This window comes from Ambystoma mexicanum, chromosome 11 (assembly GCF_040938575.1).
Source record: "Ambystoma mexicanum isolate Mex_15411 chromosome 11, UKY_AmexF1_1, whole genome shotgun sequence".
NCBI lineage: Eukaryota > Metazoa > Chordata > Amphibia > Caudata > Ambystomatidae > Ambystoma > Ambystoma mexicanum.
In genome coordinates this window covers 840,225,933-840,243,746 of record NC_090934.1, presented here as the reverse complement: position 1 = coordinate 840,243,746, position 17,814 = coordinate 840,225,933, and the positions used below count along the sequence as shown (strand labels likewise).

The 17,814-nt window shown below is 51.3% G+C and overlaps 1 protein-coding gene across 2 annotated transcripts in view; it reads right to left on the bottom strand.

Annotated features, from left to right (window-relative positions):
- Positions 1-17,814, bottom strand: part of UEVLD (UEV and lactate/malate dehyrogenase domains) — a 573,150-nt gene that overhangs the window by 80,900 nt on the left and 474,436 nt on the right. The gene's annotated exons all lie outside the window — the stretch shown is intronic.

The window sequence follows — 17,814 nt, the reverse complement described above, 5'->3', positions numbered from 1 at the left end:
AGGGTTTTGTTGGTGCTTTTTTGTCCCAGTACTGAAGTGGTGTTTTTCACTTGGGCTGGATGTATTCTTCCTAATCCCAGTACAATTACTACTATTGGTGTGAGACATGTACATGGGATAGGAGGGTAGGGATGGAGAGAGTGGGGATGAAGGAGAGGTGCAAATGTTAAGCAAATACTGCGGTCTCCCACAATTTTCATCACTGCTCCCCCACAAGGGGTTTCCCTCCCCATGAGATCCAACCACTGAGTACTACCACCAGGTGGACTATCGGGTAGCTGCCTCACCTCCCTGGGCTCATGGGAAGGGGCTCCCCCCTATGGACGCAGCAACGACATCCTGGGATTTGTCACAACATACTCCTAAAATCCTACCCCCTACTTAACAGTCCTACTTAACATTCCTACTTAACATTCCTACTTAACATTCACTCTACTAATTTCCCCACTCTATTTTCCCCCGACTTAACATTTACACTATTTAACATATTACATACTTAAATATACGCATACACACTGACAAAGAACATATGAAACATAGAATACAATACATCACAATGGGGGTGAGTGCTGCAGTTGGTCACTTGGATTAGATCCTTCCTTGATGGCAGAACCATGAGGGTTTTCTCGCCGACAGACGCGGCAGACCCTATACCCATCACCTGCGGCGTGCCTCAGGGTTCCTGTGTCTCCCCGACACTGTACAACATATTCACCAAGCCCCTTTTCGATGATCTGGATCATCTCGGTATCACCTACACTAACTATGCAGATGATACCCAGATCCTCCTTCCGCTTTCTGGAGATTATGCAAAGGATTTGGCCTTGGTGAATAGGGTCTACATCATCATCCAGGCATGGATGGCCACTCACGGTCTATGCCTGAATGATGATAAAACGGGACTCATCACACTGGGTACCAAAGCTAGCCTAAAGAATCTGAGCCCGGCATACTCATCATTTATAATTGATGGTAATACCATCAGGGTTGGACACAAAGTCAAAACACTGGGCTTTTACTTGGATTCTAATTTCAATTTTAGCAGGCAAGTGAACTCACTAGCCTCCTCCACGTCCTATACTTGCAAACTGATCCGGACAGCCAAACCTTTTTTATCCGAGAATAGTTGTCTGACCCTGGCCAGAGCCCTTATTCTCTCCCGCTTGGATTACTGTAACGCCCTCTATCTTGGGTCATCTAAAGCCGTCACTGGCAAGCTACAAACTCTCCAGAACAACGCACTTAGAGCGGCCTTGGGCATCCCAAGAAAAGACCACATTACAACATATAGCAAACAACAAAACTGGATCCCCATCTTAGACAAAATCTCCTTAAAAACTGCCTCACTAACCCATAAGTCCCTTAACAATGCAGCCCCTACCTATCTGATCAACAGATTTCACAGACTAACATCCATGAGACCGACGAGGATAGCATACAGAGACTGCCTGTCCGTCCCTTCTTACAAACGCTCAACTATAGGTGGCAATAGTTTCCCAGTGAAAGCGGCCAAGCTATGGAACTCCCTACCACCCACTCTTAGAATGGACCTACCCTACCAAAACTTTCGCTCAAAGTTGAAGTCTTGGTTGAAGACAGCCATCATCTAGGACCTCTTGGCCCCCACCTCACTCGGTCACTCTGGATACACGACTGCTAACTGTACATATGTTTATATTCACTGCCTATTGCTATTATTACTGTGCTCATACTTGTATATATATTACTGTCTGTAACTAAGTCTTGCAAATTCTTGTAACTGCTGCGCCTTGTTACCCTTGGGCTTTTCGGCGCATTATAAATAATAAACTAAACTAAACTAAACTAAACTAAACTAAACCCTCTTAACAGTACCTTAGTGAGCGGTCTCTGGTGATTTAGGGGATGGTACTTGCACCCAGAGGTCGAAGTGGTCGGGAGCGGTGCTCCTATACTTTTGATTTTCAAGTTTCACAGTTCCTATACTTTTAATTGGAAAGAAACCGTTCTGGAATGGTTTAGTTTTGAAATAAAAGTTTAGGAAGTAGTTGAAGCTTGCGATTCAGCGCAGTGCACTACACATTCCCATAAAAAGCAGTGTGTTTGGGGGTTTGGATTGTGTGTCGGAGGGGGTGTGGTGATGGGGTTTGTGGGGAGCGGGGCAGGCCAGCTGGGAACATGGTTCCACTACTTCTTTTTGTACACTGCAACCACTGCTTGCACCCGATGGTGAATGGGACCTGGCCCCACTTCTTGCTTCTGGGCGATTCTGTCCACCACATGGGCCACCCATCTCACAGCGCAGGGCCACCTGGCAGACACAGCCTGGGAGGACTTTCTCAAAGGCCCCACAAGGCGGGCTGACTTCGGGACATGGCCAGGCTGCCTGGTTTGGGCTGCCCCTCTCACAGACGGGCCAGTTCCTTTTCGGCCAGGGCCGCACCGCAGGTACTGCCTCAGCTCTTTACTCCACTGGACCTGTCCAGTCTGGGGCCCAGGGGGGCCACTGCCATCACGGCCCTGTGGTCATCTGGACTGCCCCCGACATGCAGCCTGAGCCCATGGTTATCACGCCAGGTCGAACACGGCCCGGCACCACAATGGCTTTGTGCCCTGGGGAGCTGCTCGAGGCAGCGCCACCCCCCCCAACTTAGGAACTTATTTTCTTTGTGTTTTCTCCCCCTTTCCTGTATCTTCTCTTTTCTCTCTTCCTCCTAACTGTTTTTCTAACTGTCCACTTACTTTTTCAAATCCTCTTTGGATTCTTTTCTCCCCTGCCCAGCCCATTTTGGGCAGGGAATTCTGTCCTTTGTTCAGCTTTTCTTTTCACTTCAACATTCCATTCGTCCCTATGGTGGGCTGGATGGATCATCACAAACACACACACAAACATTTAATAAAAAGCTTTTATTGAACCCTGGTGTCTGTGTCTTTTTTACCTTATGGGACAAGCAGGTACCCTTAACTAGCTGCGCCCTTTTTGGACGAAGGGCTACACATCCACTCAAACCTTTGATTCTTTAAAAAGCTGAAGTCATTGCTTATTAAGCTACACATTAGTCTGGGTACCTTGTTTTCCCATAGAGAGGTACTAAACAAACCATACACCTTGGGCAGACTAGTGATACCAGACCTTCATATTTATTACTTAGCCTCCCAAACGCAGATCGCTATGTACTGGGGTAAGCCTGTTGAACAATACCTGGCTCATAAAATAGAGTGAAATATAGTACATTCAGACAACCTCACGGTGTGCATGTCAGCGGGATCACCCCCGCCCCTCCCTTCTTGTCCTTAACCCGCCGCAGTGCACACAATGGGCCTGTAAAATCTAGGGCACCATAATGGGAGCCTGCACTGTTCTCCAGAAAGCCGCAGTGCACCAGAGTGAAAGGGATGAAAGTCACTTATGAACCCCTTCAATGCGACATTAGGAAACACAGATATTAAAGTATGAGATGATCTATCACTGGAAGGTAGAATGACACTCATGTCACAGTCTGACACCATACACACAACCAACGCATGTACATCCTGGCCCTACCACAGGTTGAAAGTCTCACTAGAAGCACATTGGCTTGGATATTCAGTAACACCAGAATTATTGGAAACAGTCAATATGGTGATTAAATCAGGCATCACGGCCAACCAGACATCTAAAGCATACAAAGACATCCTGAACAAAATAACCCATGTGGGGGACCCTTCCCAGGGGGCTAGGGCAGTGCAGCCACCGTCCAATATTCCCCTTGGGGGTGGTGCATTGTGGAAGGATCACATGGGGAGGGGAACCCCTTATGAGATGAGGGACGACATGGCAGGGAGAATGTGGTATCCACCCACACCCTTGCAACCTCCCTTGCCCTCTTACCTCAGACAGGGTAACTTAGTGCCACAAGATTCCATCTACACATGTAAGGTAGATCATTCGAACTCACTACCTTTTACTGAGACAAGGAAAAGCAAAGACTACCCATGCAAACTCCATCTTAAAACTGGGATGAGGAAGATCATCAGTTACCCAGAAGAGAAAAAAACATGCTTTGAGATGAAGAAGAAGCGCAGAGTGCTGAAAAGCACCCCACAGAACCAAAAAGCATAGACTAGTCAATATGGACAATCTTTCAGTATGAGTACTACAAAAAGGGAGGATAGACTAAACATGAAAACGAGTCCGACCAGGTGACGTGAAGGAGAAGCAGAGACCGGGACGCTGAGCCATGTGCAGGACGCTCCGTAGATGAACCAGAGTGGAGAAGAACAAGTAACTTACCAACTGCTAACATTCTTTCGACTGGATGTTCCTTCCACGCATTCCACATCTTTGACATGTAATGTCCACAGCAGTGCACTTCGGAAACTTTTTTGGCAGAGGGCGTCCTATGTCGATGGCGTCGTGTCCATGTCCCTCAAGGGCCTCGGTCGAAGCTGACGTCACAGGATGTTATAAATAGAACGCACAGCACCCATAGCCTCAGTTTAAGCGTTTTCCCCCAGAACGTGTGACACCAGTCTGATGCCTGCTAGACTGCACTTAGCCTTACGGAAACAGAAGCTGCAATTGCATAGGAGATTCTCCCGAGGGGCAGACTGGGAGGGCGATGTGGAATGCGTTGGAGGAACATCCAGTCGAAAGAACGTTACCAGTAACTTGTTCTCCAAATGGATTGTGTCTTCCAACGCGTTGCACATCTTTGACGGACTCCCAAAGCAGTACCAGTAAATGGAGGAGGGAAAAAAATGTAGAGTATCCAATTAGATCGCGGAATAAAGAACCACCTTCCCAAAGGCCATATTCTGACCATGGATTGTATACAGGGAATAATGTTTTACAAATGTATGGATTGAAGCCCAAGTAGCAGCATCACAAATATTCCTAATAGGAACACCCCGCTGGATGGTGGTGGAAGTAGCCACGCCCCTAGTGGAATGAGCTCTCAGCCCATTAGGAGGGTCTTTACCTGCCAACCAGCAACACTCTGTAATGGTAAGGATAATACATCTGGACATGGTCTGTTTGGTAACATCCTGGCCCAATCGGTGTCCAGCATATCCTACAAAGAGTTGATTGTCCACTCTGACCCTGGACATCCTAGAAATGTAAAAGCTAAGCGCTCTCCTAGGATCCAACCAATGGAGACACTCCTCTTCCTTACCAGGATGTGGGGGGGGGCAGAGGGGGGGGTAGAAAGATGGAAGAACCACCTTTTGACTCAAATGATATTCAGAGACTACCTTAGGTAGAAAAGAGGGACGTACTCGCAGTACAACCCTGTCCTTGTGAAACACAGTAAAGGGTGGCTTAGCTGAAAGTGCCTGCAATTCACTCACTCTGCGACCGCAATCAAAAACACAGTCTTGAAGGACAGTAATCTGAAAGGACAAGAGTGCAAAGGTTCAAACGGAGCACCCATTAGAAATTTCAAAACCAAATTCAAATCCCAAACCGGCACCTGGAAGGGTGACGGCGGAAATACATTAGTCAGTCCTTTAAGAAACTGGGAAATCAAAGGAATGTTAAAATAAGAACATTCTTCAGACGAGTGCTTAAAGATGGACAGCGCCGCCAGGTAACCTTTAATGGTACCCACTTGAAGGCCCCTGTGGGCCAAAGAAAGCAAAAAAGACAAAACCATATGAATGGAGCACTGAAAAGGATCAACATTGTGATCCCTGCACCAGTCGCAGAACTTATGGCAACGGTACAGAGATTTTGTTGTAAGCCGCCGGGCCGAAAGCAACACCTCCTTCACATCATCCGGGTGGTCCCAATCCTTATACCTCAACCTTTCAGATACCAAGCGTAAAGGTTGAGAGTCTTGACCTCTGGATGGAGTACCTGCCCCCCCCACCCCACCCGACATCGCGTGTCGATGGGTAAGACAATGTGAGGGCAGATGGACATGTCCAGAAGATCCGGGTACCACGCTCTCCTGGCCCAATCCAGAGCAATTAGGATGATGTGGGAGGGGGCGTGGCTTGGCGGCCATGCAAGCGTGAGCTAACTCTGAGAGGCTCCCACTCGATCCGGCCAATGATCCTGAAAAAAAGGCGAAAATAAACCCCGGAAGACCGAACAAACGCCAGGAAAAGGCATCGGAAGGCTCAGGGCACATACGGGAGAAGACCCGAGAAAAATCGGAGGCTGGAAGAGTGTAAGCGGAGAGGGAGAGACGCGCGGCACCACCAACAAAATGGCAGGCGCGCAACACTGAGACCGCGACCCGCGTCCTGCGACACGGGGAAGGACCGGTGGTGAAGGGCGGTGCCGGGAGATACGGCCGACCAACACCCAGCTCAGGCAGAACCGGAGTACCTCCCGAGCGGCATAGGTGCGAGGAGCCATCCACAGCAGGCGCTGGAGCGGGCGGAGACGCCGTGAGAAGAGAGAGGCGGCCCACAGGCCGGACCGAAGAAGGGCCCTTCCCCGCTAACGCGGAGGTGAGCAACAGCAACGGCCGAACCAGGACGACACCGGGACGGCACAGGGACGAGAGGCGGCCATCAGCATAGCGACGAGGAAGTGAACCGGAGGAGATACACACAGACGCAGTCTCCGGCCCAGTCGGCCGCCTCGAGACATTCAGTGGAGTGGCGGCACCTCGATAGAAGCTACGAGCCACAAATTGAGCTGGCACAACTGACCACCCGCCATGACACCAGGACAGTGACTAGGGGAAGAGCCGCCCCACGAAAGAGCCGCCCCACGGTAATATAGACCACACGCACCCACGGGTGTGCGGGAGGACGATACCGCAAAGAGACACGGTGGGTGTGCGAATAAAGAGGAAAGAGGCTCCTCAAAGGCCAACACACGCAGGTAGTGCGGGAGTGAGCATGAGGATTGAGCTGAAACCACTGAGGCGAACAGGCGTCAACATGCCAGACAGGCCAAAGAGCGGCAAGGGGAGACAGACGGTCATGGAGACATTTGCCCGCAAGAGCGATGACCAACAGCCCGAGGCGGATGAGAAAGGCACGCCAGAGCCATATGTCACGCAAGGAGAGATCAGGCAAGTGGAAAGCAGCATACTGGAGGCCATAGGAGCGCTAAAAACGTCAATAGAAGGCAAGCTGGATGCGGTGATGGTGGATGTAGGACTCCTCAGACAAGATACGAGGAACCTGGCGAAGAGGATGACAGTAGAACAACAAGTGCACAGTAACTCAGCGGACGTAACCACCTCGCGAACACAAATGTCAGAAGCAATAGAGAGAATCAATGTACTAGAACGGAGAGCGGAAGACGCAGAAAGCAGGGCCGGCGCAAAAACGTACGCATAGTAGGGCTGCCGGAGGGGGAAGAGGGCAGAGACCCCACGAATTACATAGAGAACCTCCTGATCCAAGAAGTAGGAGCTGAGACCCTGTCCCAGGGCTTCGCAGTGGAGAGGGCACATCGGGCGCTAGCCAGGAAACCGCGCCCAGGAGCACCACCAAGACCAATGATTGCAAAGATTATGAACTTCAAGGAAATCTTGACTTTCTCGAGGGAAGGAGGGAACATAACAAGAAATGGGGCCAAGATAACGATGTATCCAGACTATACGGCTCTCGTGCAAAGACAGAGAGCCCAGTTCTGGCAGACCAAAGAGCGCCTTCGAGTGGCAGGGGTGAAATTCATGCTGCTGTTCCCAGCCAAACTTAAAGTACTACATAACGGGAGGACGCAGATCTTCGAGACAACAGCGGACGCCCTGGAGTGGATGGACCAACAGGGGATTCCGCAGTTGGCGGAGGGAGGCGAGCGAAACAGAAACCCCCCCCCAGCGAAACAGAGAGTGAAGCCGGGCACGATGTGTGTATCCAACGCCACGGCAACAAGACAGTTGAGACACCCTGCCGTGAGACATTGAAATATCGAAATAGAGCGACCGACAGCCTCCAAGTTGAAAAGCCCAAGGTAAAGAGAATTGCAAGGGGAGCACAAAACTCAGGGAAGTGGAACCGCCAAGACCCATAGCGGAACCCCAGTTAAGACAATGTTTATAGTGTCAGTTTTGAGACGCTACGCCGAGACAGGCTGGCCCGAGGAGAGGAGGACGGCACCTGGAGAGCGGTGGGGCCCGAGCAGGGGGAGGGAGGCTGGGCGTTTGTTGTTGTTTTTTTGGTTAATAGTTATAGCAGTTGGAGGGATAAGGCTAAGCCCGCAAGGAAAAAAGAAAATCAGAAGGAGAAATAACAGTTGTCGCACACAAAGAATCAGCATGGACGACAGACACAGGGAGCAGTACCCACGAGCAAAGAGCTGGTGGGAAGTACGAAGTAAGACTGTCAACAACGAAATACAGCGAACAGCAGGAGAACCGACCCGCGAAGGTGGACGAATGGACTATTTAAAATTCAACAGGCAGAGGAAGGGGAACAAATCCCTGGCAGGAGCAAACCGAGAGGGTAAGACACTGAGCAGGCCCATGGGAAGAAACAGGCTGCTTGCGCGAGTCTTCACAAGGACCGGGATGACCTGAGGATTGTCACATGGAACGTCAGAGGGATGAACGCATATGTCAAGAGGCTGAGGATATACACCTGGTTGAACAAAACAAGGACCCACATTGCAATGTTGCAGGAGACACACCTAACGGCCGCAAAACAAACTAAGATAGAGAAAAAATGGGGGGGCCAGATGTATAGCGCAACATACTCCAATTACGCAAGGGGAGTAATGACCTGGGTCGCTCCTGGAATCCCATTCCAGCTCATCAACCAAGAAAAAGACGCGGATGGCAGGGTTCTGCTGGTCCATGGGATGCTGGAGAATCGGGAAATATGCCTGGTGAACACCTATGCCCCCAACCATGACGCGACGGCCTTCTTCAAGACACTCCCGCCCCGGCTGGCCCCGTACAGGAATGCAACGATGATCTGGGCGGGCGATCACAACTGCACACTGGACCCCCGGCTAGACAGGTCGGACAATAAGCACAAGAGAGCGGCGCCACCAGCGAGAGCACTACGACAGATGCTAGACCAACTCGAGCTTGAAGACATCTGGAGGAAGGTACATGGGGAAGAGAGGGGATACACGCACTATAGTGCCCCACATAAGACATTTACACGGATAGATTACCTTTTCACGGGCAAGGAGACACTGGGGGAAGTTACTGAGGCACATATACACGCGCAAACCCTATCTGACCACGCCCCCCTGCGAGTCACATGGGAGCACACACACAGGAGAGCCCCTATACCCATGTGGAGATTGAGGGCAGAGGCATTATTAGACGGAGGTTTCCAAGAATACATCCAGAACGTAATAGACAATTATTTCCAGCATAATGCGGGTAGTGTGGGAAGCACGAGTACGGTATGGGAGGCCTTTAAGGTGGTGGTCAGGGGCGAGGCGATGGGGAAGACGGGAGGTCTTAGGCGAGAAACCCTAGCGCAACTAGATGAGCTGGAAGGGGAAATCGAGAAGGCCGAAGGGCAGGCGGGGGTGAGGGGAGCGGAACGGGGGAACCTCACCACCCTGCGACAGCAGTGCGTGGAGACCTGGGAGAGACTAGGGCGTCTTGACTATGGGAAATATATACAGAAATTACACGCCGAAGGGGACAAGCCCAGCAGACTCCTGGCCTGGCTAACCAAACAAGAAACTAAGCGGGAACCGATCAATGCAATCCAAAATAGACAGGGAGAGGTAATAAGATCCCAGGAAGGCATAAATGAGGTGTTCTCGCAATTTTACGAGGACTTATACTCCAGGGTCCAGGAAGCGGAAGAGGGGGACCTAGAGGAAGCCCTCGCGGAAATCAGCCTCCCACAATTGACGGAGGAACAGGCCCGAATGTTAGACGCCCCTCTCACCGTAGAGGAACTAACGGAAGTGATCACCCAGCTGCCGACAGGGAAATCTCCGGGCCAGACGGGTTGCCGGGCGAATTTTATAAACAATACAAAAACGATTTAGCCCCGAGACTGCTGGAAACACTAGAGGAGGCATACGAGAAAGGAAGACTCCCGGGTAGCATGTCAGAATCTATAATAGTCCCGATCCTTAAACCAGGAAAGCCACCTCTCGAATGCGGCTCCTATAGACCGATCTCCCTGATAAATCAGGACTCCAAGATCCTGACGGCGACATTAGCTAACCGCCTTAAAAGAGTGCTACCCACCCTGATCCATACAGATCAGACAGGGTATGTACCGGGACGAAACACGTCCTGGAATCTACGCAGACTCCATTATGTCATAGAAAGGACAAACCAAGAGGGAGGGGAGAGCGCTGTAGCCTCACTGGATGCAATCAAAGCATTTGATTCGGTAGGATGGGACTGGCTCCTGGGAACGCTCGCTCACTATGGGATAGGACAGGGGTTCGTACGATGGATAGAACTACTATACAAAGACCCGAGAGCGAGGGTCAAGACGGGTAGGCAGGTTTCCAAGGAATGGGGCATAGAGCGAGGCACAAAACAGGGATGCCCCCTGTCTCCAATGTTATATATTCTGGCTCTGGAGCCGTTCGCAGCATTCCTAAGAACGGATTACAAGGACACGGGCATAGAGATAGATGGGGAAACACACCAGATATCCATATATGCGGATGATATACTCCTCTACATACAGAACCCACGCACCCACCTGCAGGACTTGCTGGAGGCGCTGAGCGCATTTGGTAGGTTATCCGGAATAGTGGTCAACAGAGAAAAATCCTCACTATTTCCCCTAGCAGGCCTACGCGCAATACCGACAGATCAATTGCCGCACCTAGGTATCACATGGCCCCCGAACACCTTTAAATACCTGGGAGTAGACATTTACCACGGCACCACGGAAACACATGCAGGTAACACGCAAGCAGCCCTAAACAAAATCGAAAACGCCATGAAATTCTGGCAGACCTTACCGTTGGGCATTATAGGCCGGGCGGCACTGCTAAAAATGACGGTTCTACCCCGACTTCTATATTACTTCACAAACATCCCATACAACATACCAAAGTCCTTCTTTAGACACCTACACACCATGGCGAGAACCTTCCTGTGGGGAGAGGGGAGAAACAGGGTGGCACTAAACACACTACAAAGGAGCTACGAGTGGGGGGGCATCAAACTCCCAGAGTTTGAGTATTACTACTTGGCAGCACAACTCCAATTTGTAGTGCGATGGCTGGGGGAAGAGATCTCCATAGACGCAATACTTTTTGGGCCAACACTCCGGAGATACTACCTGAGAGAACTCTTATGGATAAAGGCCGCCCAAGCCAAAGACCTTCCCAACATAATCCAGCTGGGCCTCACACTATGGAAAAGAGCCTGGAAATCACAAGGAGTACGAGACCCCTGCTCAAGGCATATTCCACTAGCCGGGCTAGTAGACACTCGAGTGGCCAGTCTGGACACGTACAGAACACAATGGGAAGACAAAGGAGTAGCCCAAATAGGGGACCTGTGGCGAGATGGACAATGGGTCGAATTTCAAACTCTGGTAGACGAACAGGATATGCACAAGGGCCAATTTATCCTGCATAATAGCCTAGTCTGCGCGATACAGAAAAGGTGGGACACCATGCCAGAGCCCGAGGACGCTGACGGAGCACTGGACGCATGGTATGACGTTTCCGAAGGGGGACACACCATATCCAGACTCTACGAGCAATTGCTGGGATTCACTAACAAAAAGACACTGAAAGCACAAACGAAATGGGAAGAAGAACTTCAACAACCCTTTGAGGAAGAGGAATGGAACAAAGTCCTCTGGTACACGAAAAGGGTCTCCAGGAACGCCAGGTTCAGGCAGCTGCAACTGTACATAGTGCATAGAGCATACTTAACTCCCAAGAGAATGTCGAGGATGGGAGATAGACAGGCCCGGTGCCTGCCCGTGTTGCGGAGTTGAACAGGCCGACATGGTGCACATGTTCTGGTCGTGCCCGCAGATAACAGACTTCTGGAACATGGTGAAAGAGAAGGCGTTAACAGCAGACATACACATGCCAGCGGGATCGCCAGCATCATACTTATTGGGCCTGTTCCCAAGGGGGCACCGGCAGATGTCACATGTAGCAAAAATGAAAGACTTAATGACAATATTGGCGAAGCGCCGCATAGCGATGGCATGGAACAAGAGCGAAGGCCCCTCGAAGGAGGGCTGGTTGGCCGACCTACAAAAATGGACAATAGCAGAGACGGCAGTCTGGACGAGAACCACACAAAGGGGGGAGAGTAACAATGGGGCCAGATTATTGGCATGGAACTCTTTAGTACAAGACCTGCTCGGCAACAGAAGCGGGGATGACACGAGCGACCCGGGCAGCTCCGGTAACGAAGACGTTGGCCCGCCCACGCCGGAGGGCACCACATAATTTAGAGAAAGGAAGAACTGAGGAGAGGAAGGCCAGGCCGAGGCCTGCGCAGACACTGAACAGTGCAAATCCTGCTTGGGAAGGCCAACATATATATATGCACAGACGAGAGTAGGGGACACTCCCAGTGAGAGGAGGGAGGCGGCAGAGGGACTGGTCCCTCTGCCGTAAATGCGACAACTGTTGGAGCCACGCCTGAGGAGGCGACGGAATATGAACATACTGCGGCGGCCTTTGAGGGAGGGAGGGGGGAGGGAGAGGGAAGGGGGAGTTGGGGAATGCGTTCTTGTTTTCTTTTGTCTGTTCTTTTCCTTTTTTATCATGTTGTAAAACAATAAAAAGAAGTTAAAAAAAAATAGGATGATGTGGGAACCGAACTTCCGTAACCTCCGCAACACTTGAGGTATGGCGTGGGACTGAAGGAAACGCGTACAGCAGTGGGAATGACCAATCCACCACAAACGTGTCTCCTAAGGCCCCTCTTGGAGGAACTTCCCTTGAGCAGAATCTCTCGCACTTCCGGTTGACACTGGTGGCAAAGAGATCCACTTGCGGGGTTCCGCAAAGGGCGAAGATCTCCTGAAGTACTTTCTGAGCCAACTCCCACCCGTGGGAGACCGTGCCGTGCCTGCTCAGCTCGTCCGCCGCCACATTTTTGTCTCCGGCCAGATGAACTGCCCAGATCGAAATTTCCTGTTGGATGGCCCAGAAACAGAGCTGCATTGCCTCTCTGCACAACGGAAGTGACCCTACCCTGCCTTTTTGTTGAGGTAATGCATGGCCACTGTGTTTTTCCATCATGATCAGGACACTCTTCCCCCGTACATAGGGCCAAAACGCCTTCAGGGCTATCCTGATGGCCCTCCGCTCTAACAAATTGATGTGGAGTCTGGACTCCGACGGAGACCAATGACCACTGGCGATCAAGTCGTTGGCATGAGCGCCCCATCCTGTGAGGAAAGCATCCGTCACTAACGTCGCCTCCGGCCACGGTTGCCAAAACTGTTCCCCCCCTCATCAGGTTCCCTTTGTTGGCCCACCAGAGAAGATCCTGGGAGACGGAGTGGAATCTGAACGGGATCTGACATCTTGCTGGAGAACTGCGACCACTGCATCTTGAGCGCCCAGTGCAGGGATCTCATCCGCAGTCTGGCCTCTGGCACTAGAAAAATGCAAGATGCCATGAGGCAGAGCAACCTTAAGAATTCGAAAGCCGGGAGACTCTGGGCATGTTGAAACGTGTCCACCATCTGCACAATGTAATGAGCCCTTACCTGGGGAGAACACTTCCCCAAGGACTGGAGCTGTTGGGAAGGTGTCAGGTGCGACTTCTTGAAATTCAGGGAGAAACCCAGCCTGTGGAGGGTGCGGCAGGTGACACCGAGATGATCCAACACTAGCTTGGGAGAGTGCGCCTGGATCAGCCAGTCGTCCAGGTAGGGGTAGAAGTGAATCCCCCCTCGTCTGAGGTACGCTGCCACCACCACCATGAGCTTGGTGAAGACCCTCTTGGCGGAGGCCAATCCGAACGGCAGGACCCGAAACTGAAAGTGCGAGTCGCCAGCTGCAAACCTCAGGTACTGCCTGTGCGCAGGTTGGATCGGCACATGGAAGTAAGCATCCTTGAGTTCCTGAGACACCAACCAATCCTGAAGTTGAAGGGCCTGGAGGACGGGAGAAAGAGTGACAATCTTGAACTTGTCCTTCCTGAGAAGTTTGTTCAACCAACGCAAGTCCATGATGGGTCTCAATCTCCAGTCTTTCTTTGGGATCAGAAAATAAGGGGAATACCTCTCCGCTACAGGCACCAGTTCTATGGCGCCTTTCTCCAGCAGGGACAAGATTTCCTGCGCAAGCAGCGGATCCGGAATCTTCAAAGAGAGTTTCCCCGGCGGATTGTTGTTAGGCCGCTGAAGGAAGGGAAGGCAGTAGCCGTGGGCTATGGTATACAGAACCCACTGCTCTGAAGTAATGGCACGCCATTCTTCGAGATGCTGAGACAGTCTGCCCCCAACCGGCGAACCATGGGACATGGCTCAGGACTGTTTAGAAGCGGCTGCGGCAGTGCTTGAAGGCAAAGAGGCAACTGCCTAAGCGATTTTGGAATCACGATTTCCCTGACCACCCCGGGTACTGGCAGCCACTCTCGTTCTCCCAAAAGAGGAGTACAAATGAAACAAACCTCCCCTGCACTGCTGTCCAATAGGACGAAACGGCGGAGGATGACGCACCGCGGTGCTTAAAGATTTCGCCGCAGCTTTTGAGGTCTGCAACCTCTGAAGGCTTTCGTCTGCCTTGCTGCCAAATAAATGTGCGCCATCAAAGGGCATGTTCAGAAGACGGCTTTGCACATCCGGAGCAAACCCCGACTTCTGCAACCACGCAAATCTGCGTATAGGTGTGCTCACAGCCATAGACCGGCTCACACTGTCAGCCGTATCCAAACCCGACATGGCATCCTTGCCATCCTGCACGATAGCAAGGAAACGATCCCTTTTTTCCTCCTCGGGAATACGCTCAGCCGCAAAAGATACACAGTTCCACAGAGTGTGTAAACTTTGCTAAGGCACACGTGGAGTTGGCCAATTTCAAGGCCATGCTCCCAGCAGAAAACACCTTCCATGCCCAACCTTCGAAGCACTTGTCATCCCTATCCGGAGGGATGGAAGGGTACGCTGCCTGCCCCGAAGTGGCCGTAGCTGCCTGAACCACCAAACTCTCAGGAGTGGGGTGTGTAGATAAATAGCTGGGGTACATGCGCACCCGCACCACAATCAGGAAAGCATACAACCCAACAAGCTCCCTCGACAGACTCGTCGACGAAGCAAAAGACGCCAACGGGGCCGTCGAAGGTTTCGATGACACACACCGGTCCACATGACTCGCCGACCTCCCCGCAACCGTCCGAACGGTATGCGTCCGGGAACTCAAACCATAAGGGTGTTTCCACCAAACACCATAAGAGCGCTGATGCACCTTCTAAGAGCGCGTCAGCTCCAAAGGTTTCGGCAGCTGTGAAATCTTCAAAGGCTGTAGGCACGTCAAAAACACTTCCAGAACTACGCAAGATCTCACGCCCATCGTTTCGGCAGCAAATAGACCATTTTGACGTTTCCAAACGTCAAGAGGAGTACTCAGAAGGCTCACAGCCCCTATCTAAGACTATGGCTGAGAGATTTCAACCCCTTAAGGACTCCTGTCCCCCAGTAGAGCCCTTCCCCCCACCAAACCCCCCGGTTCATTTCTATGGACCAGAGTTAGGTTTGAGGGATACATGGACAAACTTTCCAAACTTGTATATCTTTCTCAGAAATGTAGACCACCAAAGAGACATAGGGAGCAGGATTCCTGCCCTACTCTTTCGAAAGTCCCCAACATTTCAAGTCAATTCCCATAGAAGGAGGTTTTTGACCTTTTTGCACCTGATGAAGTCTATGAAGACCCCTATAATCAGCGAGAAGATCCTTTTGAGCAGACACCAGACCAGTGCCCAGACTGGGGTGATGAACAGCCGGTAGAGGAAGCCCTATGGCCTTCCACCCAACACTACCCCAGATCCAGGAACCCTTTGTCTAGGCCCACCCTCCTCACCTCCGCAAAGACAAGCCTTACCCATTGACGACCAGATGTCCTTCAATGCTATTCTAAAGAAGGCTGCTGAACACTTTCCAATTGCCACACAAGAGGCAATACAGGACACAGACTTTGTGGAAGATATCTTAAAAGACCCCCCCCCCCCACAAGTCAGGTGATACCATTACTTAATTCAATCAAAAGGTGCATCGCTGCCTCTTTGTTGACCCCATCTCTAACAAGAGGGGTCAATCCGAGAGTCGAGAAGCTTTTTTGCCCCTCCCCCACAGACCCGCTGTATACCCGGGACCATGCCACTCCCAACTCCCTAGTAGTTACTACTACAAGGAAGAGAGCCCGAGTGGCCTTGTCCAACGGCTGAGGCACCACCAAACAAGGACTGTAAAAAGTTATATGCCCTCAGGAAGCGGATAACTACGTGGGCGGCATATTCCACTAGGATTGCCAATAACACCACATTGCTGGCTAGTTATAGCGACGTCCAATGAAATTTACTCCAGGAGGTCCTGCAAAAAGTCCCGGAACTGGCACGATCACGCCTGCTAGCGGTTGTTTCGGAAGGGAGGCAGGTCAACCAGAATATTCTGAAAAATACCTTGGATGCTGCAGAAACAGCGGGACGGACCAAGGCACACGGTACCTTTCTTAAAAGGCACGCATGCTCAAAAATTCAGGCTTCAAGCCTGAGACACAGGCATCCCTTGTTAACAAGCCAGTTGAGGAGACTAACTTGTTTGGGAACGCAGGAGGCGATGCCTTGGAAAAACAGCGAAGGAGCATGAGACCTTAAAGTCCCCAAAACAAATTACGGCAAGGTCCCATCAACAGCGAGGGGGTAGCTCTCACCGTTCCTTTCGGTGGCAAGCCTTCCCACGTCCCCCCCACAACCAGTACAGAACAGGGAATGCACCATGGTCCTCCGGACAAGGAGCAACTGGTACAGGTCAATATCAACCGAGGGGACAATGCTGTGGCAAGGGAAGGGGTAGAAACTCCCCTCCCAAAAGGCTCCCCGGCCTCCGCTCAAAAATGACTCGCCAGTCCGAGTCCCCTCCCATGCCTATCCAGTTGGGGAACAAATAACTTCTTTACTTCTTGCATGGGAGGGGTTCACCACAGACCATTGGGTGCTCAAGACAGTCGCCCACGGTTACTGTATTGAGTTCAGCCGACCACCTCGATACCGACCACCAACATCCAGACGCCTATCTCCAGAACACCTGAAGATTCTGCTACAAGAGGTGGAGATCCTTCAAGAAGAACAAGTTACTTTCTTACCTGGTAACGTTCTTTCGATGGGATGGTCCGACGACGTATTCCATATCTATGACAGTAATCACCACAGCTGTGCTGCTTCGGAAACTTTTTCGGCGTCTGCGTCCTGCGTCGATGACGTCGATGCGCCGCCGTCGAGGACCTCCTCCGACGTCCGACGTCATCCGATGTGATAAGTAGGACGCACGACGCCAGTAGCCTCAGTTGTAGTTTTTTCCCTCAGAACGTGTGACAATAGTCAACTGCCAGTCCGACACAAAGCCTTGCGGAACGTAAGCTGCAAACGCAACAGAAATTCTGCAGCGGGGAAGGCAGGGCGGGAGCGATATGGAATACGTCGTCGGACCATCCCATCGAAAGAACGTTACCAGGTAAGAAAGTAACTTGTTCTTCGAGGGGATTGGGTCCTCCGACGTATTCCATATCTATGACAGACTCCCAAAGCAGTACCAAATCAAGGAGGAGGGAAAGAATTTAGAAACAAAATTTAGAATAGCCAATCAAATAGCAGAGCAAAGGACCGCCTTGCCAAAGGCCAGATCCTGCCCTCTGATGGAATCGAGGGAATAATGCCGCACAAATGTATGCACTGAAGCCCAGGTGGCAGCATCACAGATGTTGCGAATAGGAACACCCCTCTGCAGGGCCGTAGATGCAGC